General features: G+C 46.5%; 1 protein-coding gene, 39 non-coding genes and 13 pseudogenes across 40 annotated transcripts in view; 52 read left to right on the top strand and 1 right to left on the bottom strand.

Moving 5' to 3' along the window:
* Positions 1–20,220, bottom strand: part of LOC140292462 (NLR family CARD domain-containing protein 3-like) — a 596,771-nt gene that overhangs the window by 434,460 nt on the left and 142,091 nt on the right. The gene's annotated exons all lie outside the window — the stretch shown is intronic.
* LOC140290245 (5S ribosomal RNA) lies at positions 167–275 on the top strand (annotated as a pseudogene).
* On the top strand, positions 545–663 carry LOC140290648 (5S ribosomal RNA; annotated as a pseudogene).
* On the top strand, positions 933–1,051 carry LOC140304773 (5S ribosomal RNA). The gene has a single exon (XR_011915291.1). It is a non-coding gene; the product is annotated as a 5S ribosomal RNA (ribosomal RNA).
* On the top strand, positions 1,314–1,432 carry LOC140293616 (5S ribosomal RNA; annotated as a pseudogene).
* LOC140279745 (5S ribosomal RNA) lies at positions 1,702–1,820 on the top strand. Its single transcript, XR_011909360.1, has one exon. It is a non-coding gene; the product is annotated as a 5S ribosomal RNA (ribosomal RNA).
* LOC140282710 (5S ribosomal RNA) lies at positions 2,090–2,208 on the top strand. Its single transcript, XR_011909944.1, has one exon. It is a non-coding gene; the product is annotated as a 5S ribosomal RNA (ribosomal RNA).
* LOC140295702 (5S ribosomal RNA) lies at positions 2,478–2,596 on the top strand. The gene has a single exon (XR_011912894.1). It is a non-coding gene; the product is annotated as a 5S ribosomal RNA (ribosomal RNA).
* LOC140269029 (5S ribosomal RNA) lies at positions 2,866–2,984 on the top strand (annotated as a pseudogene).
* LOC140297368 (5S ribosomal RNA) lies at positions 3,254–3,372 on the top strand. The gene has a single exon (XR_011913109.1). It is a non-coding gene; the product is annotated as a 5S ribosomal RNA (ribosomal RNA).
* Positions 3,642–3,760, top strand: LOC140297444 (5S ribosomal RNA). Its single transcript, XR_011913178.1, has one exon. It is a non-coding gene; the product is annotated as a 5S ribosomal RNA (ribosomal RNA).
* Positions 4,030–4,148, top strand: LOC140310627 (5S ribosomal RNA; annotated as a pseudogene).
* On the top strand, positions 4,418–4,536 carry LOC140292081 (5S ribosomal RNA; annotated as a pseudogene).
* LOC140297906 (5S ribosomal RNA) lies at positions 4,806–4,924 on the top strand. The gene has a single exon (XR_011913600.1). It is a non-coding gene; the product is annotated as a 5S ribosomal RNA (ribosomal RNA).
* Positions 5,194–5,312, top strand: LOC140297905 (5S ribosomal RNA). The gene has a single exon (XR_011913599.1). It is a non-coding gene; the product is annotated as a 5S ribosomal RNA (ribosomal RNA).
* Positions 5,582–5,700, top strand: LOC140317717 (5S ribosomal RNA). The gene has a single exon (XR_011917790.1). It is a non-coding gene; the product is annotated as a 5S ribosomal RNA (ribosomal RNA).
* LOC140298740 (5S ribosomal RNA) lies at positions 5,970–6,088 on the top strand. The gene has a single exon (XR_011914359.1). It is a non-coding gene; the product is annotated as a 5S ribosomal RNA (ribosomal RNA).
* On the top strand, positions 6,358–6,476 carry LOC140298383 (5S ribosomal RNA). The gene has a single exon (XR_011914036.1). It is a non-coding gene; the product is annotated as a 5S ribosomal RNA (ribosomal RNA).
* On the top strand, positions 6,746–6,864 carry LOC140299523 (5S ribosomal RNA). Its single transcript, XR_011914740.1, has one exon. It is a non-coding gene; the product is annotated as a 5S ribosomal RNA (ribosomal RNA).
* Positions 7,134–7,252, top strand: LOC140298402 (5S ribosomal RNA). The gene has a single exon (XR_011914052.1). It is a non-coding gene; the product is annotated as a 5S ribosomal RNA (ribosomal RNA).
* On the top strand, positions 7,522–7,640 carry LOC140292729 (5S ribosomal RNA). Its single transcript, XR_011912597.1, has one exon. It is a non-coding gene; the product is annotated as a 5S ribosomal RNA (ribosomal RNA).
* On the top strand, positions 7,910–8,028 carry LOC140270660 (5S ribosomal RNA). The gene has a single exon (XR_011907719.1). It is a non-coding gene; the product is annotated as a 5S ribosomal RNA (ribosomal RNA).
* On the top strand, positions 8,298–8,416 carry LOC140292482 (5S ribosomal RNA). Its single transcript, XR_011912551.1, has one exon. It is a non-coding gene; the product is annotated as a 5S ribosomal RNA (ribosomal RNA).
* LOC140298739 (5S ribosomal RNA) lies at positions 8,686–8,804 on the top strand. Its single transcript, XR_011914358.1, has one exon. It is a non-coding gene; the product is annotated as a 5S ribosomal RNA (ribosomal RNA).
* On the top strand, positions 9,074–9,192 carry LOC140298382 (5S ribosomal RNA). Its single transcript, XR_011914035.1, has one exon. It is a non-coding gene; the product is annotated as a 5S ribosomal RNA (ribosomal RNA).
* On the top strand, positions 9,462–9,580 carry LOC140312419 (5S ribosomal RNA; annotated as a pseudogene).
* LOC140299511 (5S ribosomal RNA) lies at positions 9,850–9,968 on the top strand. Its single transcript, XR_011914739.1, has one exon. It is a non-coding gene; the product is annotated as a 5S ribosomal RNA (ribosomal RNA).
* Positions 10,238–10,356, top strand: LOC140298400 (5S ribosomal RNA). Its single transcript, XR_011914051.1, has one exon. It is a non-coding gene; the product is annotated as a 5S ribosomal RNA (ribosomal RNA).
* On the top strand, positions 10,626–10,744 carry LOC140299991 (5S ribosomal RNA; annotated as a pseudogene).
* On the top strand, positions 11,014–11,132 carry LOC140301637 (5S ribosomal RNA; annotated as a pseudogene).
* On the top strand, positions 11,402–11,520 carry LOC140298495 (5S ribosomal RNA). Its single transcript, XR_011914136.1, has one exon. It is a non-coding gene; the product is annotated as a 5S ribosomal RNA (ribosomal RNA).
* LOC140290877 (5S ribosomal RNA) lies at positions 11,790–11,898 on the top strand (annotated as a pseudogene).
* Positions 12,168–12,286, top strand: LOC140297662 (5S ribosomal RNA). The gene has a single exon (XR_011913377.1). It is a non-coding gene; the product is annotated as a 5S ribosomal RNA (ribosomal RNA).
* Positions 12,556–12,674, top strand: LOC140296120 (5S ribosomal RNA). Its single transcript, XR_011912934.1, has one exon. It is a non-coding gene; the product is annotated as a 5S ribosomal RNA (ribosomal RNA).
* LOC140298577 (5S ribosomal RNA) lies at positions 12,944–13,062 on the top strand. Its single transcript, XR_011914212.1, has one exon. It is a non-coding gene; the product is annotated as a 5S ribosomal RNA (ribosomal RNA).
* LOC140292319 (5S ribosomal RNA) lies at positions 13,332–13,450 on the top strand. Its single transcript, XR_011912535.1, has one exon. It is a non-coding gene; the product is annotated as a 5S ribosomal RNA (ribosomal RNA).
* LOC140317650 (5S ribosomal RNA) lies at positions 13,720–13,838 on the top strand. The gene has a single exon (XR_011917786.1). It is a non-coding gene; the product is annotated as a 5S ribosomal RNA (ribosomal RNA).
* LOC140296002 (5S ribosomal RNA) lies at positions 14,108–14,226 on the top strand. The gene has a single exon (XR_011912922.1). It is a non-coding gene; the product is annotated as a 5S ribosomal RNA (ribosomal RNA).
* LOC140298073 (5S ribosomal RNA) lies at positions 14,494–14,612 on the top strand. Its single transcript, XR_011913752.1, has one exon. It is a non-coding gene; the product is annotated as a 5S ribosomal RNA (ribosomal RNA).
* Positions 14,882–15,000, top strand: LOC140297873 (5S ribosomal RNA). Its single transcript, XR_011913570.1, has one exon. It is a non-coding gene; the product is annotated as a 5S ribosomal RNA (ribosomal RNA).
* LOC140299306 (5S ribosomal RNA) lies at positions 15,270–15,388 on the top strand (annotated as a pseudogene).
* On the top strand, positions 15,658–15,776 carry LOC140299610 (5S ribosomal RNA). Its single transcript, XR_011914749.1, has one exon. It is a non-coding gene; the product is annotated as a 5S ribosomal RNA (ribosomal RNA).
* Positions 16,046–16,164, top strand: LOC140297872 (5S ribosomal RNA). The gene has a single exon (XR_011913569.1). It is a non-coding gene; the product is annotated as a 5S ribosomal RNA (ribosomal RNA).
* LOC140295884 (5S ribosomal RNA) lies at positions 16,434–16,552 on the top strand. The gene has a single exon (XR_011912911.1). It is a non-coding gene; the product is annotated as a 5S ribosomal RNA (ribosomal RNA).
* LOC140298216 (5S ribosomal RNA) lies at positions 16,822–16,940 on the top strand. Its single transcript, XR_011913883.1, has one exon. It is a non-coding gene; the product is annotated as a 5S ribosomal RNA (ribosomal RNA).
* Positions 17,210–17,328, top strand: LOC140287962 (5S ribosomal RNA). The gene has a single exon (XR_011911905.1). It is a non-coding gene; the product is annotated as a 5S ribosomal RNA (ribosomal RNA).
* LOC140299305 (5S ribosomal RNA) lies at positions 17,598–17,716 on the top strand (annotated as a pseudogene).
* Positions 17,986–18,104, top strand: LOC140290003 (5S ribosomal RNA). The gene has a single exon (XR_011912310.1). It is a non-coding gene; the product is annotated as a 5S ribosomal RNA (ribosomal RNA).
* Positions 18,374–18,492, top strand: LOC140297402 (5S ribosomal RNA). The gene has a single exon (XR_011913140.1). It is a non-coding gene; the product is annotated as a 5S ribosomal RNA (ribosomal RNA).
* On the top strand, positions 18,762–18,870 carry LOC140302037 (5S ribosomal RNA; annotated as a pseudogene).
* LOC140298418 (5S ribosomal RNA) lies at positions 19,140–19,258 on the top strand. The gene has a single exon (XR_011914067.1). It is a non-coding gene; the product is annotated as a 5S ribosomal RNA (ribosomal RNA).
* LOC140297748 (5S ribosomal RNA) lies at positions 19,528–19,646 on the top strand. The gene has a single exon (XR_011913457.1). It is a non-coding gene; the product is annotated as a 5S ribosomal RNA (ribosomal RNA).
* On the top strand, positions 19,915–20,033 carry LOC140288896 (5S ribosomal RNA). The gene has a single exon (XR_011912203.1). It is a non-coding gene; the product is annotated as a 5S ribosomal RNA (ribosomal RNA).

Genomic DNA, 20,220 nt, shown 5'->3' with positions numbered 1-20,220 from the left:
AGACACGAAGTGATCTGAGATTCTAAGTTTCAACTGCAGATAATAATCACGTCAGGGAAGAAGATGTGCCCACTACAAGTTAGCCTTTCTCGGCAATTATCTGGTTACATAGAGGAACCCTATGATTCCAGTACCTATATAATGCACATTGTTCACAGTTATTGTTGCTTACGGCCACACCACCCTGAATATGCCCGATCTCAGAAGCCAAGCAGGGTTGGGCCTGGTTAGTACTTGGATGGGAGACTGCTTGGGAATACCAGGTGCTGTAAGCTTTTTCTCTTCTCACTACCCCCTGCATGTTTTTTGTTGCAACGTCTGATCACCCTGTGACACATGAGGAAGTTGGTCATCTTCAGCTGCTGCTGCTTTGTTGGCAGACACGAAGTGATCTGAGAGTCTCAGTTTCAACTACAGGTAGTAATCACATCAAGGATGAAGATATGCCCACTACATATCAGCCTTTCTCGGCAATTATCTGGTTACATAGAGGAACCGTATGATTCCAGTACCTATATAATGCACATTGTTCACAGATATTGTTGCTTACGGCCACACCGCCCTGAACATGCCCAACCTCGTCTGATCTCGGAAGCCAAGCAGGGTTGGGCCTGGTTATTACTTGGATGGGAGACTTCTTGGGAATACCAGCTGCTGTAAGCTTTTTCTCTTCTCTCTACCACCTACATGTCTTTTGTTGCAACGTCTGATCACCCTGTGACACATGAGGAAGTTGGTCATCTTCAGCTGCTGCTGCTTTGTTGGCAGACACGAAGTGATCTGAGATTCTAAGTTTCAACTGCAGATAATAATCACGTCAGGGAAGAAGATGTGCCCACTACAAGTTAGCCTTTCTCGGCAATTATCTGGTTACATAGAGGAACTGTATGATTCCAGTACCGATATAATGCACATTTGTCACAGACATTGTTTCTTACGGCCACACCACCCTGAACATGCCCGACCTCGTCTGATCTCGGAAGCCAAGCAGGGTTGGGCCTGGTTAGTACTTGGATGGGAGACCGCTTGGGAATACCAGGTGCTGTAAGCTTTTTCTCTTCTCTCTACCACATGCATGTCTTTTGTTGCAACGTCTGATCACCACATGAGGAAGTTGGCCATCTTCAGCTGCTGCTGCTATGTTGGCAGACACGAAGTGATCTGAGAGTCTCAGTTTCAACTACAGGTAGTAATCACATGAAGGATGAAGATATGCCCACTACATATCAGCCTTTCTCGGCAATTATCTGGTTACATAGAGGAACCGTATGATTCCAGTACCTATATAATGCACATTGTTCACAGATATTGTTGCTTACGGCCACACCACCCTGAACATGCCCAACCTCGTCTGATCTCGGAAGCCAAGCAGGGTTGGGCCTGGTTATTACTTGGATGGGAGACTTCTCGGGAATACCAGCTGTTGTAAGCTTTTTCTCTTCTCTCTACCACCTACATGTCTTTTGTTGCAACGTCTGATCACCCTGTGACACATGAGGAAGTTGGTCATCTTCAGCTGCTGCTGCTTTGTTGGCAGACACGAAGTGATCTGAGATTCTAAGTTTCAACTGCAGATAATAATCACGTCAGGGAAGAAGATGTGCCCACTACAAGTTAGCCTTTCTCGGCAATTATCTGATTACATAGAGGAACTGTATGATTCCAGTACCGATATAATGCACATTTGTCACAGACATTGTTGCTTACGGCCACACCACCCTGAACATGCCCGACCTCGTCTGATCTCGGAAGCCAAGCAGGGTTGGGCCTGGTTAGTACTTGGGTGGGAGACTACTTGGGAATACCAGGTGCTGTAAGCTTTTTCTCTTCTCTCTACCACCTGCATGTCTTTTGTTGCAACGTCTGATCACCCTGTGACACATGAGGAAGTTGGTCATCTTCAGCTGCTGCTGCTTTGTTGGCAGACACGAAGTGATCTGAGAGTCTCAGTTTCAACTACAGGTAGTAATCACATCAAGGATGAAGATATGCCCACTACATATCAGCCTTTCTTGGCAATTATCTGGTTACATAGAGGAACTCTATGATTCCAGTACCTATATAATGCACATTTGTGACAGACATTGTCGCTTACGGCCAAACCACCCTGAACATGCCCGACCTCGTCTGATCTCGGAAGCCAAGCAGGGTTGGGCCTGGTTAGTACTTGGGTGGGAGACTACTTGGGAATACCAGGTGCTGTAAGCTTTTTCTCTTCTCTCTACCACCTGCATGTCTTTTGTTGCAACGTCTGATCACCCTGTGACACATGAGGAAGTTGGTCATCTTCAGCTGCTGCTGCTTTGTTGGCAGACACGAAGTGATCTGAGAGTCTCAGTTTCCGCTGGAGAGAATAATCACGACAGGGAAAAAGATGTGCCTAATACGCATCAGCCTTTCTCAGCAATTATCTGGTTACATAGAGGAACCGTATGATTCCAGTACCTATATAATGCACATTGTTCACAGATATTGATGCTTACGGCCACACCACCCTGAACATGCCCAACCTCGTCTGATCTCGGAAGCCAAGCAGGGTTGGGCCTGGTTAGTACTTGGATGGGAGACCGCTTGGGAATACCAGGTGCTGTAAGCTTTTTCTCTTCTCTCTACCACGTGCATGTCTTTTGTTGCAACGTCTGATCACCCTGTGACACATGAGGAAGTTGGTCATCTTCAGCTGCTGCTGCTTTGTTGGCAGACACGAAGTGATCTGAGAGTCTCAGTTTCAACTGCAGGTAATAATCACATCAGGGATGAAGATGTGCCCACTACATATCAGCCTTTCTCGGCAATTATCTGGTTACATAGAGTAACCGTATGATTCCAGTACCTATATAATGCACATTTGTGACAGACGTTGTTGCTTACAGCCACACCACCCTGAATTTGCCCGACCTCGTCTGATCTCGGAAGCCAAGCAGGGTTGGGCCTGGTTACTACTTGGATGGGAGACTGCTTGGGAATACCACGTGCTGTAAGCTTTTTCTCTTCTCTCTACCACCTGCATGTCTTTTGTTGCAACGTCTGATCACGCTGTGACACATGAGGAAGTTGGTCATCTTCAGCTGCTGCTGCTTTGTTGGCAGACACGAAGTGATCTGAGAGTCTCAGTTTCAACTGCAGGTAATAATCACATCAGGGATGAAGATGTGCCCACTACATATCAGCCTTTCTCGGCAATTATCTGGTTACATAGAGTAACCGTATGATTCCAGTACCTATATAATGCACATTTGTGACAGACGTTGTTGCTTACAGCCACACCACCCTGAATTTGCCCGACCTCGTCTGATCTCGGAAGCCAAGCAAGGTTGGGCCTGGTTAGTACTTGGATGGGAGACCGCTTGGGAATACCAGGTGCTGTAAGCTTTTTCTCTTCTCTCTACCACATGCATGTCTTTTGTTGCAACGTCTGATCACCCTGTGACACATGAGGAAGTTGGTCATCTTCAGCTGCTGCTGCTTTGTTGGCAGACACGAAGTGATCTGAGAGTCTCAGTTTCAACTGCAGGTAATAATCACATCAGGGATGAAGATGTGCCCACTACATATCAGCCTTTCTCTGCAATTATCTGGTTACATAGTGTAACCGTATGATTCCAGTACCTATATAATGCACATTGTTCACAGATATTGTTGCTTACGGCCACACCACCCTGAACATGCGCGACCTCATCTGATCTCGGAAGCCAAGCAGGGTTGGGCCTGGTTAGTACTTGGGTGGGAGACTACTTGGGAATACCAGGTGCTGTAAGCTTTTTCTCTTCTCTCTACCACCTACATGTCTTTTGTTGCAACGTCTGATCACCCTGTGACACATGAGGAAGTTGGTCATCTTCAGCTGCTGCTGCTTTGTTGGCAGACACGAAGTGATCTGAGAGTCTCAGTTTCAACTGCAGGTAATAATCACATCAGGGATGAAGATGTGCCCACTACATATCAGCCTTTCTTGGCAATTATCTGGTTACATAGAGGAACTGTATGATTCCAGTACCTATATAATGCACATTTGTCACAGACATTGTTGCTTACGGCCACACCACCCTGAACATGCCCAACCTCGTCTGATCTAGGAAGCCAAGCAGGGTTGGTCCTGGTTAGTACTTGGATGGGAGACTACTTGGGAATACCAGGTGCTGTAAGCTTTTTCTCTTCTCTCTACCACATGCATGTCTTTTGTTGCAACATCTGATCACCCTGTGACACATGAGGAAGTTGGTCATCTTCAGCTGCTGCTGCTTTGTTGGCAGACACGAAGTGATCTGAGATTTTAAGTTTCAATTGCAGATAATAATCACGTCAGGGAAGAAGATGTGCCCACTACAAGTTAGCCTTTCTCGGCAATTATCTGGTTACATAGTGTAACCGTATGATTCCAGTACCTATATAATGCACATTGTTCACAGATATTGTTGCTTACGGCCACACCACCCTGAACATGCCCAACCTCGTCTGATCTCGGAACCCAAGCAGGGTTGGGCCTGGTTAGTACTTGGATGGGAGACTGCTTATGAATACCAGGTGCTGGAAGCTTTTTCTCTTCTCTCTACCACCTGCATGTCTTTTGTTGCAACGTCTGATCACCATGTGACACATGAGGAAGTTGGTCATCTTCAGCTGCTGCTGCTTTGTTGGCAGACACGAAGTGATCTGAGAGTCTCAGTTTCAACTGCAGGTAATAATCACATCGGGGATGAAGATGTGCACACTACATATAAGCCTTTCTTGGCAATTATCTGGTTACATAGTGTAACCGTATGATTCTAGTACCTATATAATGCACATTTGTCACAGACATTGTTGCTTACGGCCACACCACCCTGAACATGCCCTACCTCGTCTGATCTCGGAAGCCAAGCAGGGTTGGGCCTGGTTAGTACTTGGATGGGAGACCGCTTGGGAATACCAGGTGCTGTAAGCTTTTTCTCTTCTCTCTACCACATGCATGTCTTTTGTTGCAACGTCTGATCACCCTGTGACACATGAGGAAGTTGGTCATCTTCAGCTGCTGCTGCTTTGTTGGCAGACACGAAGTGATCTGAGAGTCTCAGTTTCAACTGCAGGTAATAATCACATCGGGGATGAAGATGTGCACACTACATATAAGCCTTTCTTGGCAATTATCTGGTTACATAGTGTAACCGTATGATTCCAGTACCTATATAATGCACATTTGTCACAGACATTGTTGCTTACGGCCACACCACCCTGAACATGCCCTACCTCGTCTGATCTCGGAAGCCAAGCAGGGTTGGGCCTGGTTAGTACTTGGATGGGAGACCGCTTGGGAATACCAGGTGCTGTAAGCTTTTTCTCTTCTCTCTACCACATGCATGTCTTTTGTTGCAACGTCTGATCACCCTGTGACACATGAGGAAGTTGGTCATCTTCAGCTGCTGCTGCTTTGTTGGCAGACACGAAGTGATCTGAGATTCTCAGTTTCAACTGCAGATAATAATCACGACAGGGATGAAGATGTGCCCACTACAAGTTAGCCTTTCTCGGCAATCATCTGGTCACATAGAGGAACTGTATGATTCCAGTACCGATATAATGCGCATTTGTCACAAGCATTGTTACTTACAGCCACACCACCCTGAATATGCCCGACCTCGTCTGATCTCGGAAGCCAAGCAGGGTTGGGCCTGGTTAGTACTTGGATGGGAGACCGCTTGGGAATACCAGGTGCTGTAAGCTTTTTCTCTTCTCTCTACCACCTGCATGTCTTTTGTTGCAACGTCTGATCACCCTGTGACACATGAGGAAGTTGGTCATCTTCAGCTGCTGCTGCTTTGTTGGCAGACACAAAGTGATCTGAAAGTCTCAGTTTCAACTACAGGCAGTAATCACATCAAGGATGAAGATGTGCCCACTACAAGTTAGCCTTTCTCTGCAATTATCTGGTTACATAGTGTAACCGTATGATTCCAGTACCTATATAATGCACATTGTTCACAGATATTGTTGCTTACGGCCAAACCACCCTGAAAATGCCTGACCTCGTCTGATCTCGGAAGCCAAGCAGAGTTGGGCCTGGTTAGTACTTGGATGGGAGACTGCTTGGGAATACCAGGTGCTGTAAGCTTTTTCTCTTCTCTCTACCACATGCATGTCTTTTGTTGCAACGTCTGATCACCCTGTTACACATGAGGAAGTTGGTCATCTTCAGCTGCTGCTGCTTTGTTGGCAGACACGAAGTGATCTGAGATTCTCAGTTTCAACTGCAGATAATAATCACGACAGGGAAGAAGATGTGCCCACTACAAGTTAGCCTTTCTCGGCAATAATCTGGTTACATAGAGGAACTGTATGATTCCAGTACCTATATAATGCACATTTGTCACAGACATTGTCGTCTACGGCCACACCACCCTGAACATGCCCGACCTCGTCTGATCTCGGAAGCCAAGCAGGGTTGGGCCTGGTTAGTACTTGGATGGGAGACTACATGGGAATACCAGGTGCTGTAAGCTTATTTTCTTCTCTCTCCCACCTGCATGTCTTTTGTTGCAACGTCTGATCACCCTGTGACACATGAGGACGTTGGTCATCTTCAGCTGCTGCTGCTTTGTTGGCAGACACGAAGTGATCTGAGAGTCTCAGTTTCCGCTGGAGAGAATAATCACGACAGGGAAGAAGATGTGCCCACTACAAGTTAGCCTTTCTCGGCAATTATCTGGTTACATAGAGGAACTGTATGATTCCAGTACCTATATAATGCACATTGTTCACAGATATTGTTGCTTACGGCCACACCACCCTGAACATGCCCGACCTCGTCTGATCTCGGAAGCCAAGCAGGGTTGGGCCTGGATAGTACTTGGATGGGAGACCGCTTGGGAATACCAGGTGCTGTAAGCTTTTTCTCTTCTCTCTACCACCTGCATGTCTTTTGTTGCAACGTCTGATCACCCTGTGACACATGAGGAAGTTGGTCATCTTCAGCTGCTGCTGCTTTGTTGGCAGACACGAAGTGATCTGAGAGTCTCAGTTTCCGCTGGAGAGAATAATCACGACAGGGAAGAAGATGTGCCCAATAAGCATCAGCCTTTCTCGGCAATTATCTGGTTACATAGTGTAACCGTATGATTCCAGTACCTATATAATGCACATTGTTCACAGATATTGTTGCTTACGGCCAAACCACCCTGAAAATGCCCGACCTCGTCTGATCTCGGAAGCCAAGCAGGGTTGGGCCTGGTTAGTACTTGGATGGGAGACTGCTTGCGAATACCAGGTGCTGTCAGCTTTTTCTCTTCTCTCTACCCCCTGCATGTCTTTTGTTGCAACGTCTGATCACCTTGTGACACATGAGGACGTTGGTCATCTTCAGCTGCTGCTGCTTTGTAGGCAGACACGAAGTGATCTGAGAGTCTCAGTTTCAACTGCAGGTAATAATCACATCAGGGAAGAAGATGTGCCCGATACAAGTTAGCCTTTCTCGGCAATTATCTGGTTACATCGAGGAACTGTATGATTCCAGTACCTACATAATGCACATTTGTCACAGGCATTGTTGCTTACGGACACACCACCCTGAAAATACCCGACCTCGTCTGATCTCGGAAGCCAAGCAGGGTTGGGCCTGGTTAGTACTTGGATGGGAGACTGCTTGGGAATACCAGGTGCTGTAAGCTTTTTCTCTTCTCACTACCCCCTGCATGTTTTTTGTTGCAACGTCTGATCACCCTGTGACACATGAGGAAGTTGGTCATCTTCAGCTGCTGCTGCTTTGTTGGCAGACACGAAGTGATCTGAGAGTCTCAGTTTCAACTACAGGTAGTAATCACATCAAGGATGAAGATATGCCCACTACATATCAGCCTTTCTCGGCAATTATCTGGTTACATAGAGGAACCGTATGATTCCAGTACCTATATAATGCACATTTGTCACAGACATTGTTGCTTACGGCCACACCACCCTGAACATGCCCGACCTCGTCTGATCTCGGAAGCCAAGCAGGGTTGGGCCTGGTTAGTACTTGGATGGGAGACTGCTTGGGAATACCAGGTGCTGTAAGCTTTTTCTCTTCTCTCTACCACCTGCATGTCTTTTGTTGCAACGTCTGATCACCCTGTGACACATGAGGAAGTTGGTCATCTTCAGCTGCTGCTGCTTTGTTGGCAGACACGAAGTGATCTGAGAGTCTCAGTTTCAACTGCAGATAATAATCACGACAGGGATGAAGATGTGCCCACTACAAGTTAGCCTTTCTCGGCAATCATCTGGTCACATAGAGGAACTGTATGATTCCAGTACCGATATAATGCGCATTTGTCACAAGCATTGTTACTTACAGCCACACCACCCTGAATATGCCCGACCTCGTCTGATCTCGGAAGCCAAGCAGGGTTGGGCCTGGTTAGTACTTGAATGGGAGACCGCTTGGGAATACCAGGTGCTGTAAGCTTTTTCTCTTCTCTCTACCACCTGCATGTCTTTTGTTGCAACGTCTGATCACCCTGTGACACATGAGGAAGTTGGTCATCTTCAGCTGCTGCTGCTTTGTTGGCAGACACAAAGTGATCTGAAAGTCTCAGTTTCAACTACAGGCAGTAATCACATCAAGGATGAAGATGTGCCCACTACAAGTTAGCCTTTCTCTGCAATTATCTGGTTACATAGTGTAACCGTATGATTCCAGTACCTATATAATGCACATTGTTCACAGATATTGTTGCTTACGGCCAAACCACCCTGAAAATGCCTGACCTCGTCTGATCTCGGAAGCCAAGCAGAGTTGGGCCTGGTTAGTACTTGGATGGGAGACTGCTTGGGAATACCAGGTGCTGTAAGCTTTTTCTCTTCTCTCTACCACATGCATGTCTTTTGTTGCAACGTCTGATCACCCTGTTACACATGAGGAAGTTGGTCATCTTCAGCTGCTGCTGCTTTGTTGGCAGACACGAAGTGATCTGAGATTCTCAGTTTCAACTGCAGATAATAATCACGACAGGGAAGAAGATGTGCCCACTACAAGTTAGCCTTTCTCGGCAATAATCTGGTTACATAGAGGAACTGTATGATTCCAGTACCTATATAATGCACATTTGTCACAGACATTGTCGTCTACGGCCACACCACCCTGAACATGCCCGACCTCGTCTGATCTCGGAAGCCAAGCAGGGTTGGGCCTGGTTAGTACTTGGATGGGAGACTACATGGGAATACCAGGTGCTGTAAGCTTATTTTCTTCTCTCTCCCACCTGCATGTCTTTTGTTGCAACGTCTGATCACCCTGTGACACATGAGGACGTTGGTCATCTTCAGCTGCTGCTGCTTTGTTGGCAGACACGAAGTGATCTGAGAGTCTCAGTTTCCGCTGGAGAGAATAATCACGACAGGGAAGAAGATGTGCCCACTACATATCAGCCTTTCTCGGCAATTATCTGGTTACATAGAGGAACTGTATGATTCCAGTACCTATATAATGCACATTTGTCACAGATATTGTTGCTTACGGCCACACCGCCCTGAATATGCCCGACCTCGTCTGATCTCGGAAGCCAAGCAGGGTTGGGCCTGGTTATTACTTGGATGGGAGACTTCTTGGGAATACCAGCTGCTGTAAGCTTTTTCTCTTCTCTCTACCACCTACATGTCTTTTGTTGCAACGTCTGATCACCCTGTGACACATGAGGAAGTTGGTCATCTTCAGCTGCTGCTGCTTTGTTGGCAGACACGAAGTGATCTGAGAGTCTCAGTTTCAACTACAGATAATAATCACATCAGGGATGAAGATGTGCCCACTACAAGTTAGCCTTTCTCGGCAATTATCTGGTTACATAGAGGAACTGTATGATTCCAGTACCTATATAATGCACATTGTTCACAGATATTGTTGCTTACGGCCACACCACCCTGAACATGCCCGACCTCGTCTGATCTCGGAAGCCAAGCAGGGTTGGGCCTGGATAGTACTTGGATGGGAGACCGCTTGGGAATACCAGGTGCTGTAAGCTTTTTCTCTTCTCTCTACCACCTGCATGTCTTTTGTTGCAACGTCTGATCACCCTGTGACACATGAGGAAGTTGGTCATCTTCAGCTGCTGCTGCTTTGTTGGCAGACACGAAGTGATCTGAGAGTCTCAGTTTCCGCTGGAGAGAATAATCACGACAGGGAAGAAGATGTGCCCAATAAGCATCAGCCTTTCTCGGCAATTATCTGGTTACATAGTGTAACCGTATGATTCCAGTACCTATATAATGCACATTGTTCACAGATATTTTTGCTTACGGCCAAACCACCCTGAAAATGCCCGACCTCGTCTGATCTCGGAAGCCAAGCAGGGTTGGGCCTGGTTAGTACTTGGATGGGAGACTGCTTGCGAATACCAGGTGCTGTCAGCTTTTTCTCTTCTCTCTACCCCCTGCATGTCTTTTGTTGCAACGTCTGATCACCTTGTGACACATGAGGACGTTGGTCATCTTCAGCTGCTGCTGCTTTGTAGGCAGACACGAAGTGATCTGAGAGTCTCAGTTTCAACTACAGGTAATAATCACATCAGGGAAGAAGATGTGCCCGATACAAGTTAGCCTTTCTCGGCAATTATCTGGTTACATCGAGGAACTGTATGATTCCAGTACCTACATAATGCACATTTGTCACAGGCATTGTTGCTTACGGACACACCACCCTGAAAATACCCGACCTCGTCTGATCTCGGAAGCCAAGCAGGGTTGGGCCTGGTTAGTACTTGGATGGAAGACCGCTTGGGAATACCAGTTGCTGTAAGCTTTTTCTCTTCTCTCTACCACCTGCATGTCTTTTGTTGCAACGTCTGATCACCCTGTGACACATGAGGAAGTTGGTCATCTTCAGCTGCTGCTGCTTTGTTGGCAGACACGAAGTGATCTGAGAGTCTCAGTTTCCGCTGGAGAGAATAATCACGACAGGGAAGAAGATGTGCCCACTACATATCATTCTTTCTCGGCAATTATCTGGTCACATAGAGGAACTGTATGATTCCAGTACCTATATAATGCACATTGTTCACCAATGTTGTTGCTTACGGCCACACCACCCTGAATATGCCCGACCTCGTCTGATCTTGGAAGCCAAGCAGGGTTGGGCCTGGTTAGTACTTGGATGGAAGACCGCTTGGGAATACCAGTTGCTGTAAGCTTTTTCTCTTCTCTCTACCACCTGCATGTCTTTTGTTGCAACGTCTGATCACCCTGTGACACATGAGGAAGTTGGTCATCTTCAGCTGCTGCTGCTTTGTTGGCAGACACGAAGTGATCTGAGAGTCTCAGTTTCCGCTGGAGAGAATAATCACGACAGGGAAGAAGATGTGCCCACTACATATCAGCCTTTCTCGGCAATTATCTGGTTACATAGAGGAACTGTATGATTCCAGTACCTATATAATGCACATTTGTCACAGACATTGTCGCTTATGGCCAAACCACCCTGAACATGCCCGACCTCGTCTGATCTCGGAAGCCAAGCAGGGTTGGGCCTGGTTATTACTTGGTTGGGAGACCGCTTGGGAATACCAGGTGCTGTAAGCTTTTTCTCTTCTCTCTACCACCTGCATGTCTTTTGTTGCAACGTCTGATCACCCTGTGACACATGAGGAAGTTGGTCATCTTCAGCTGCTGCTGCTTTGTTGGCAGACACGAAGTGATCTGAGATTCTAAGTTTCAACTGCAGATAATAATCACGTCAGGGAAGAAGATGTGCCCACTACAAGTTAGCCTTTCTCGGCAATTATCTGGTTACATAGAGGAACCCTATGATTCCAGTACCTATATAATGCACATTGTTCACAGATATTGTTGCTTACGGCCACACCACCCTGAATATGCCCGATCTCGGAAGCCAAGCAGGGTTGGGCCTGGTTAGTACTTGGATGAGAGACTACTTGGGAATACCAGGTGCTGTAAGCTTTCTCTCTTCTCTCTAGCACCTGCATGTCTTTTGTTGCAACGTTTGATGACCCTGTGACACATGAGGAAGTTGGTCATCTTCAGCTGCTGCTGCTTTGTTGGCAGACACGAAGTGATCTGAGATTCTAAGTTTCAACTGCAGATAATAATCACGTCAGGGAAGAAGATGTGCCCACTACAAGTTAGCCTTTCTCGGCAATTATCTGGTTATATAGAGGAACCCTATGATTCCAGTACCTATATAATGCACATTGTTCACCAATGTTGTTGCTTACGGCCACACCACCCTGAATATGCCCGACCTCGTCTGATCTTGGAAGCCAAGCAGGGTTGGGCCTGGTTAGTACTTGGATGGGAGACTGCTTGGGAATACCAGGTGCTGTAAGCTTTTTCTCTTCTCACTACCCCCTGCATGTTTTTTGTTGCAACGTCTGATCACCCTGTGACACATGAGGAAGTTGGTCATCTTCAGCTGCTGCTGCTTTGTTGGCAGACACGAAGTGATCTGAGAGTCTCAGTTTCAACTAAAGGTAGTAATCACATCAAGGATGAAGATATGCCCACTACATATCAGCCTTTCTTGGCAATTATCTGGTTACATAGAGGAACTCTATGATTCCAGTACCTATATAATTCACATTTGTCACAGACATTGTTGCTTACGGCCACACCACCCTGAAAATACCCGACCTCGTCTGATCTCGGAAGCCAAGCAGGGTTGGGCCTGGTTAGTACTTGGATGGGAGACTACTTGGGAATACCAGGTGCTGTAAGCTTTTTCTCTTCTCTCTACCACCTGCATGTCTTTTGTTGCAACGTCTGATCACCCTGTGACACATGAGGAAGTTGGTCATCTTCAGCTGCTGCTGCTTTGTTGGCAGACACGGAGTGATCTGAGAGTCTCAGTTTCAACTGCAGGTAATAATCACATCAGGGATGAAGATGTGCCCACTACATATCATTCTTTCTCGGCAATTATCTGGTTACATAGAATAACCGTATGATTCCAGTACCTATATAATGCACATTGTTCACAGATATTGTTGCTTACGGCCACACCACCCTGAAAATGCCTGACCTCGTCTGATCTCAGAAGACAAGCAGGTTTGGGCCTGGTTAGTACTTGGATGGGAGACTGCTTGGGAATACCAGGTGCTGTAAGCTTTTTCTCTTCTCTCTACCACATGCATGTCTTTTGTTGCAACGTCTGATCACCCTGTGACACATGAGGAAGTTGGTCATCTTCAGCTGCTGCTGCTTTGTTGGCAGACACGAAGTGATCTGAGAGTCTCAGTTTCAACTACAGGTAATAATCACATCAAGGATGAAGATATGCCCACTACATATCAGCCTTTCTTGGCAATTATCTGGTTACAAAGAGGAACTGTATGATTCCAGTACCTATATAATTCACATTTGTCACAGACATTGTCGCTTACGGCCAAACCACCCTGAAAATGCCTGACCTCGTCTGATCTCGGAAGCCAAGCAGGGTTGGGCCTGGTTAGTACTTGGATGGGAGACTGCTTGGGAATACCAGGTGCTGTAAGCTTTTTCTCTTCTCTCTACCACATGCATGTCTTTTGTTGCAACGTCTGATCACCCTGTGACACATGAGGAAGTTGGTCATCTTCAGCTGCTGCTGCTTTGTTGGCAGACACAAAGTGATCTGAAAGTCTCAGTTTCAACTACAGGCAGTAATCACATCAAGGATGAAGATGTGCCCACTACAAGTTAGCCTTTCTCTGCAATTATCTGGTTACATAGTGTAACCGTATGATTCCAGTACCTATATAATGCACATTTGTCACAAGCATTGTTACTTACAGCCACACCACCCTGAATATGCCCGACCTCGTCTGATCTCGGAAGCCAAGCAGGGTTGGGCCTGGTTAGTACTTGGATGGGAGACCGCTTGGGAATACCAGGTGCTGTAAGCTTTTTCTCTTCTCTCTACCACATGCATGTCTTTTGTTGCAACGTCTGATCACCCTGTGACACATGAGGAAGTTGGTCATTTTCAGCTGCTGCTGCTTTGTTGGCAGACACGAAGTGATCTGAGAGTCTCAGTTTCAACTGCAGATAATAATCACATCAGGGATGAAGATGTGGCCACTACATATCAGCCTTTCTCGGCAATTATCTGGTTACATAGAGGAACTGTGTGATTCCAGTACCTATATAATGCACATTTGTCAAAGACATTGTTGCTTACGGCCACACCACCCTGAAAATACCCGACCTCGTCTGATCTCGGAAGCCAAGCAGGGTTGGGCCTGGTTAGTACTTGGATGGGAGACTACTTGGGAATACCAGGTGCTGTAAGCTTTTTCTCTTCTCTCTCCCACCTGCATGTCTTTTGTTGCAACGTCTGATCACCCTGTGACACTAGGAAGTTGGTCATCTTCAGCTGCTGCTGCTTTGTTGGCAGACACGAAGTGATCTGAGAGTCTCAGTTTCCGCTGGAGAGAATAATCACGACAGGGAAGAAGATGTGCCTAATACGCATCAGCCTTTCTCAGCAATTATCTGGTTACATAGAGTAACCGTATGATTCCAGTACCTATATAATGCACATTTGTGACAGACATTGTTGCTTACGGCCACACCACCCTGAACATGCCCGACCTCGTCTGATCTCGGAAGCCAAGCAGGGTTGGGCCTGGTTAGTACTTGGATGGGAGACCGCTTGGGAATACCAGGTGCTGTAAGCTTTTTCTCTTCTCTCTACCACATGCATGTCTTTTGTTGCAACGTCTGATCACCCTGTGACACATGAGGAAGTTGGTCATTTTCAGCTGCTGCTGCTTTGTTGGCAGAAACGAAGTGATCTGAGAGTCTCAGTTTCAACTGCAGATAATAATCACATCAGGGAAGAAGATGTGCCCACTACATATCAGCCTTTCTCGGCAATTATCTGGTTACATAGAGGAACCGTATGATTCCAGTACCTATATAATGCACATTGTTCACAGATATTGTTGCTTACGGCCACACCACCCTGAATATGCCCGACCTCGTCTGATCTCGGAAGCCAAGCAGGGTTGGGCCTGGTTAGTACTTGGATCGGAGACAGCTTGGGAATACCAGGTGCTGTAAGCTTTTTCTCTTCTCTCTAGCACCTGCATGTCTTTTGTTGCAACGTCTGATCACCCTGTGACACATGAGGAAGTTGGTCATCTTCAGCTGCTGCTGCTTTGTTGGCAGACACGAAGTGATCTGAGAGTCTCAGTTTCCACTGGAGAGAATAATCACGACAGGGAAGAAGATGTGCCCAATACGCATCAGCATTTCTCTGCAATTATCTGGTTACATCGAGAAACTGTATGATTCCAGTACCGATATAATGCACATTTGTCACAGATATTGTTGCTTACGGCCACACCACCCTGAATATGACCAACCTCGTCTGATCTCGGAAGCCAAGCAGGGTTGGGCCTGGTTAGTACTTGGATGGGAGACCGCTTGGGAATACCAGGTGCTGTAAGCTTTTTCTCTTTTCTCTACCACCTGCATGTCTTTTGTTGCAACGTCTGATCACCCTGTGACACATGAGGAAGTTGGTCATCTTCAGCTGCTGCTGCTTTGTTGGCAGACACGAAGTGATCTGAGAGTCTCACTTTCAACTGCAGGTAATAATCACATCAGGGATTAAGATGTGCCCACTACATATCATTCTTTCTCTGCAATTATCTGGTTACATAGAGGAACCGTATGATTCCAGTACCTATATAATGCACATTGTTCACAGATATTGTTGCTTACGGCCAAACCATCCTGAACATACCCGACCTCGTCTGATCTCGGAAGCCAAGCAGGGTTGGGCCTGGTTAGTACTTGGATGGGAGACCGCTTGGGAATACCAGGTGCTGTAAGCTTTTTCTCTTCTCTCTACCACATGCATGTCTTTTGTTGCAACGTCTGATCACCCTGTGACACATGAGGAAGTTGGTCATTTTCAGCTGCTGCTGCTTTGTTGGCAGAAACGAAGTGATCTGAGAGTCTCAGTTTCAACTGCAGATAATAATCACATCAGGGAAGAAGATGTGCCCACTACATATCAGCCTTTCTCGGCAATTATCTGGTTACATAGAGGAACCGTATGATTCCAGTACCTATATAATGCACATTGTTCACAGATATTGTTGCTTACGGCCACACCACCCTGAATATGCCCGACCTCGTCTGATCTCGGAAGCCAAGCAGGGTTGGGCCTGGTTAGTACTTGGATCGGAGACAGCTTGGGAATACCAGGTGCTGTAAGCTTTTAGTCTTCTCTCTACCACCTGCATGTCTTTTGTTGCAACGTCTGATCACCCTGTGACACATGAGGAAGTTGGTCATCTTCAGCTGCTGCTGCTTTTTTGGCAGACACGAAGTGATCTGAGAGTCTCAGTTTCAACTGCAGATAATAATCACATCAGGGATGAAGATGTGGCCACTACATATCAGCCTTTCTCGGCAATTATCTGGTTACATAGAGGAACTGTGTGATTCCAGTACCTATATAATGCACATTTGTCAAAGACATTGTTGCTTACGGCCACACCACCCTGAAAATACCCGACCTCGTCTGATCTCGGAAGCCAAGCAGGGTTGGGCCTGGTTAGTACTTGGATGGGAGACTACTTGGGAATACCAGGTGCTGTAAGCTATTTCTCTTTTCTCTACCACCTGCATGTCTTTTGTTGCAACGTCTGATCACCCTGTGACACATGAGGAAGTTGGTCATCTTCAGCTGCTGCTGCTTTGTTGGCAGACACGAAGTGATCTGAGAGTCTCACTTTCAACTGCAGGTAATAATCACATCAGGGATTAAGATGTGCACACTACATATCATTCTTTCTCTGCAATTATCTGGTTACATAGAGGAACCGTATGATTCCAGTACCTATATAATGCACATTGTTCACAGATATTGTTGCTTACGGCCAAACCATCCTGAATATACCCGACCTCGTCTGATCTCGGAAGCCAAGCATGGTTGGGCCTGGTTAGTACTTGGATGGGAGACTGCTTGGGAATACCAGGTGCTGTAAGCTTTTTCTCTTCTCTCTACCACCTGCATGTCTTTTGTTGCAACGTCTGATCACCCTGTGACACATGAGGAAGTTGGTCATCTTCAGCTGCTTCTGCTATGTTGGCAGACACGAAGTGATCTGAAAGTCTCAGTTTCAACTGCATGTAATAATCACATCAGGGATGAAGATGTGCCCACTACATATCAGCCTTTCTCGGCAATTATCTGGTTACATAGTGTAACCGTATGATTCCAGTACCTATATAATGCACATTGTTCACAGATATTGTTGCTTACGGCCACACCACCCTGAATATGCCCGACCTCGTCTGATCTCGGAAGCCAAGCAGGGTTGGGCCTGGTTAGTACTTGGATGGGAGACTATTTGGGAATACCAGGTGCTGTAAGCTTTTTCTCTTCTCTCTAGCACCTGCATGTCTTTTGTTGCAACGTCTGATCACCCTGTGACACATGAGGAAGTTGGTCATCTTCAGCTGCTGCTGCTTTGTTGGCAGACACGAAGTGATCTGAGAGTCTCAGTTTCCACTGGAGAGAATAATCACGACAGGGAAGAAGATGTGCCCAATACGCATCAGCATTTCTCTGCAATTATCTGGTTACATCGAGAAACTGTATGATTCCAGTACCGATATAATGCACATTTGTCACAGATATTGTTGCTTACGGCCACACCACCCTGAATATGACCAACCTCGTCTGATCTCGGAAGCCAAGCAGGGTTGGGCCTGGTTAGTACTTGGATGGGAGACCGCTTGGGAATACCAGGTGCTGTAAGCTTTTTCTCTTTTCTCTACCACATGCATGTCTTTTGTTGCAACGTCTGATCACCCTGTGACACATGAGGAAGTTGGTCATCTTCAGCTGCTGCTGCTTTTTTGGCAGACACGAAGTGATCTGAGAGTCTCAGTTTCAACTACAGGTAGTAATCACATCAAGGATGAAGATATGCCCACTACATATCAGCCTTTCTCGGCAATTATCTGGTTACATAGAGGAACCGTATGATTCCAGTACCTATATAAGGCACATTGTTCACAGATATTGTTGCTTACGGCCACACCACCCTGAACATACCCGACCTCGTCTGATCTCGGAAGCCAAGCAGGGTTGGGCCTGGTTAGTACTTGGATGGGAGACTACTTTGGAATACCAGGTGCTGTAAGCTTTTTCTCTTCTCTCTACCACCTGCATGTCTTTTGTTGCAACGTCTGATCACCCTGTGACACATGAGGAAGTTGGTCATCTTCAGCTGCTGCTGCTTTGTTGGCAGACACGAAGTGATCTGAGAGTCTCAGTTTCAACTGCAGGTAATAATCACATCAGGGATGAACATGTGCCCACTACATATCAGCCTTTCTCGGCAATTATCTGGTTACATAGAGGAACTGTATGATTCCAGTACCTATATAATGCACATTTGTCACAGACATTGTCGCTTATGGCCAAACCACCCTGAACATGCCCGACCTCGTCTGATCTCGGAAGCCAAGCAGGGTTGGGCCTGTTTAGTACTTGGATAGGAGACTACTTGGGAATACCAGGTGCTGTAAGCTTTTTTTCTTCTCTCTACCATCTACATGTCTTTTGTTGCAACGTCTGATCACCATGTGACACATGAGGAAGTTGGTCATCTTCAGCTGCTGCTGCTTTGTTGGCAGACACGAAGTGATCTGAGAGTCTCAGTTTCAACTGCAGATAATAATCACGACAGGGAAGAAGATGTGCCCACTACAAGTTAGCCTTTCTCGGCAATTATCTGGTTACATAGAGTAACCGTATGATTCCAGTACCTATATAATGCACATTTGTGACAGACATTGTTGCTTACAGCCACACCACCCTGAATATGCCCGATCTCGGAAGCCAAGCAGGGTTGGGCCTGGTTAGTACTTGGATGGGAGACCGCTTGGGAATACCAGGTGCTGTAAGCTTTATCCCTTCTCTCTACCACATGCATGTCTTTTGTTGCAACGTCTGATCACCCTGTGACACATGAGGAAGTTGGTCATCTTCAGCTTCTGCTGGATTGTTGGCAGACACGAAGTGATCGGCGAGTCTCAGTTTCAACTGCAGATAATAATCACGACAGGGAAGAAGATGTGCCCACTACAAGTTAGCCTTTCTCTGCAATTATGTGGTTACATAGAGGAACTGTATGATTCCAGTACCTATATAATGCACATTTGTGACAGACATTGTTGCTTACGGCCACACCACCCTGAATATGCCCGACCTCGTCTGATCTCGGAAGCCAAGCAGGGTTGGGCCTGGTTAGTACTTGGATGGGAGACTTCTTGGGAATACCACGTGCTGTAAGCTTTTTCTCTTCTCTCTACCACCTGCATGTCTTTTGTTGCAACGTCTGATCACCCTGTGACACATGAGGAAGTTGGTCATCTTCAGCTTCTGCTGGATTGTTGGCAGACACGAAGTGATCGGCGAGTCTCAGTTTCAACTGCAGGTAATATTCACATCAGGGATTAAGATGTGCCCACTACATATCAGCCTTTCTCTGCAATTATCTGGTTACATAGAGGAACCGTATGATTCCAGTACCTATATAATGCACATTGTTCACAGATATTGTTGCTTACGGCCACACCACCCTGAATATGCCCGACCTCGTCTGATCTCGGAAGCCAAGCAGGGTTGGTCCTGGTTAGTACTTGGATGGGAGACTACTTGGGAATACCAGGTGCTGTAAGCTTTTTTTCTTCTCTCTACCATCTACATGTCTTTTGTTGCAACGTCTGATCACCGTGTGACACATGAGGAAGTTGGTCATCTTCAGCTGCTGCTGCTTTTTGGCAGACACGAAGTGATCTGAGATTCTCAGTTTCAACTGCAGATAATAATCACGACAGGGAAGAAGATGTGCCCACTACAAGTTAGCCTTTCTCGGCAATTATCTGGTTACATAGAGTAACCGTATGATTCCAGTACCTATATAATGCACATTGTTCACAGATATTGTTGCTTACGGCCACACCACCCTGAATATGCCCGACCTCGTCTGATCTCGGAAGCCAAGCAGGGTTGGGCCTAGTTAGTACTTGGATGGGAGACCGCTTGGGAATACCAGGTGCTGTAAGCTTTTTCTCTTCTCTCTACCACATGCATGTCTTTTGTTGCAACGTCTGATCACCCTGTGACACATGAGGAAGTTGGTCATCTTCAGCTGCTGCTGCTTTTTGGCAGACACGAAGTGATCTGAGATTCTAAGTTTCAACTGCAGATAATAATCACGTCAGGGAAGAAGATGTGCCCACTACAAGTTAGCC

Source organism: Leuresthes tenuis, unplaced genomic scaffold, assembly GCF_036924035.1.
Source record: "Leuresthes tenuis unplaced genomic scaffold, fLeuTen1.0.hap1 SCAF_1, whole genome shotgun sequence".
Taxonomy (NCBI): domain Eukaryota; kingdom Metazoa; phylum Chordata; class Actinopteri; order Atheriniformes; family Atherinopsidae; genus Leuresthes; species Leuresthes tenuis.
The sequence above is the reverse complement of the archived record's forward strand: the minus strand, read 5'-3'. Positions and strand labels throughout refer to the sequence as shown.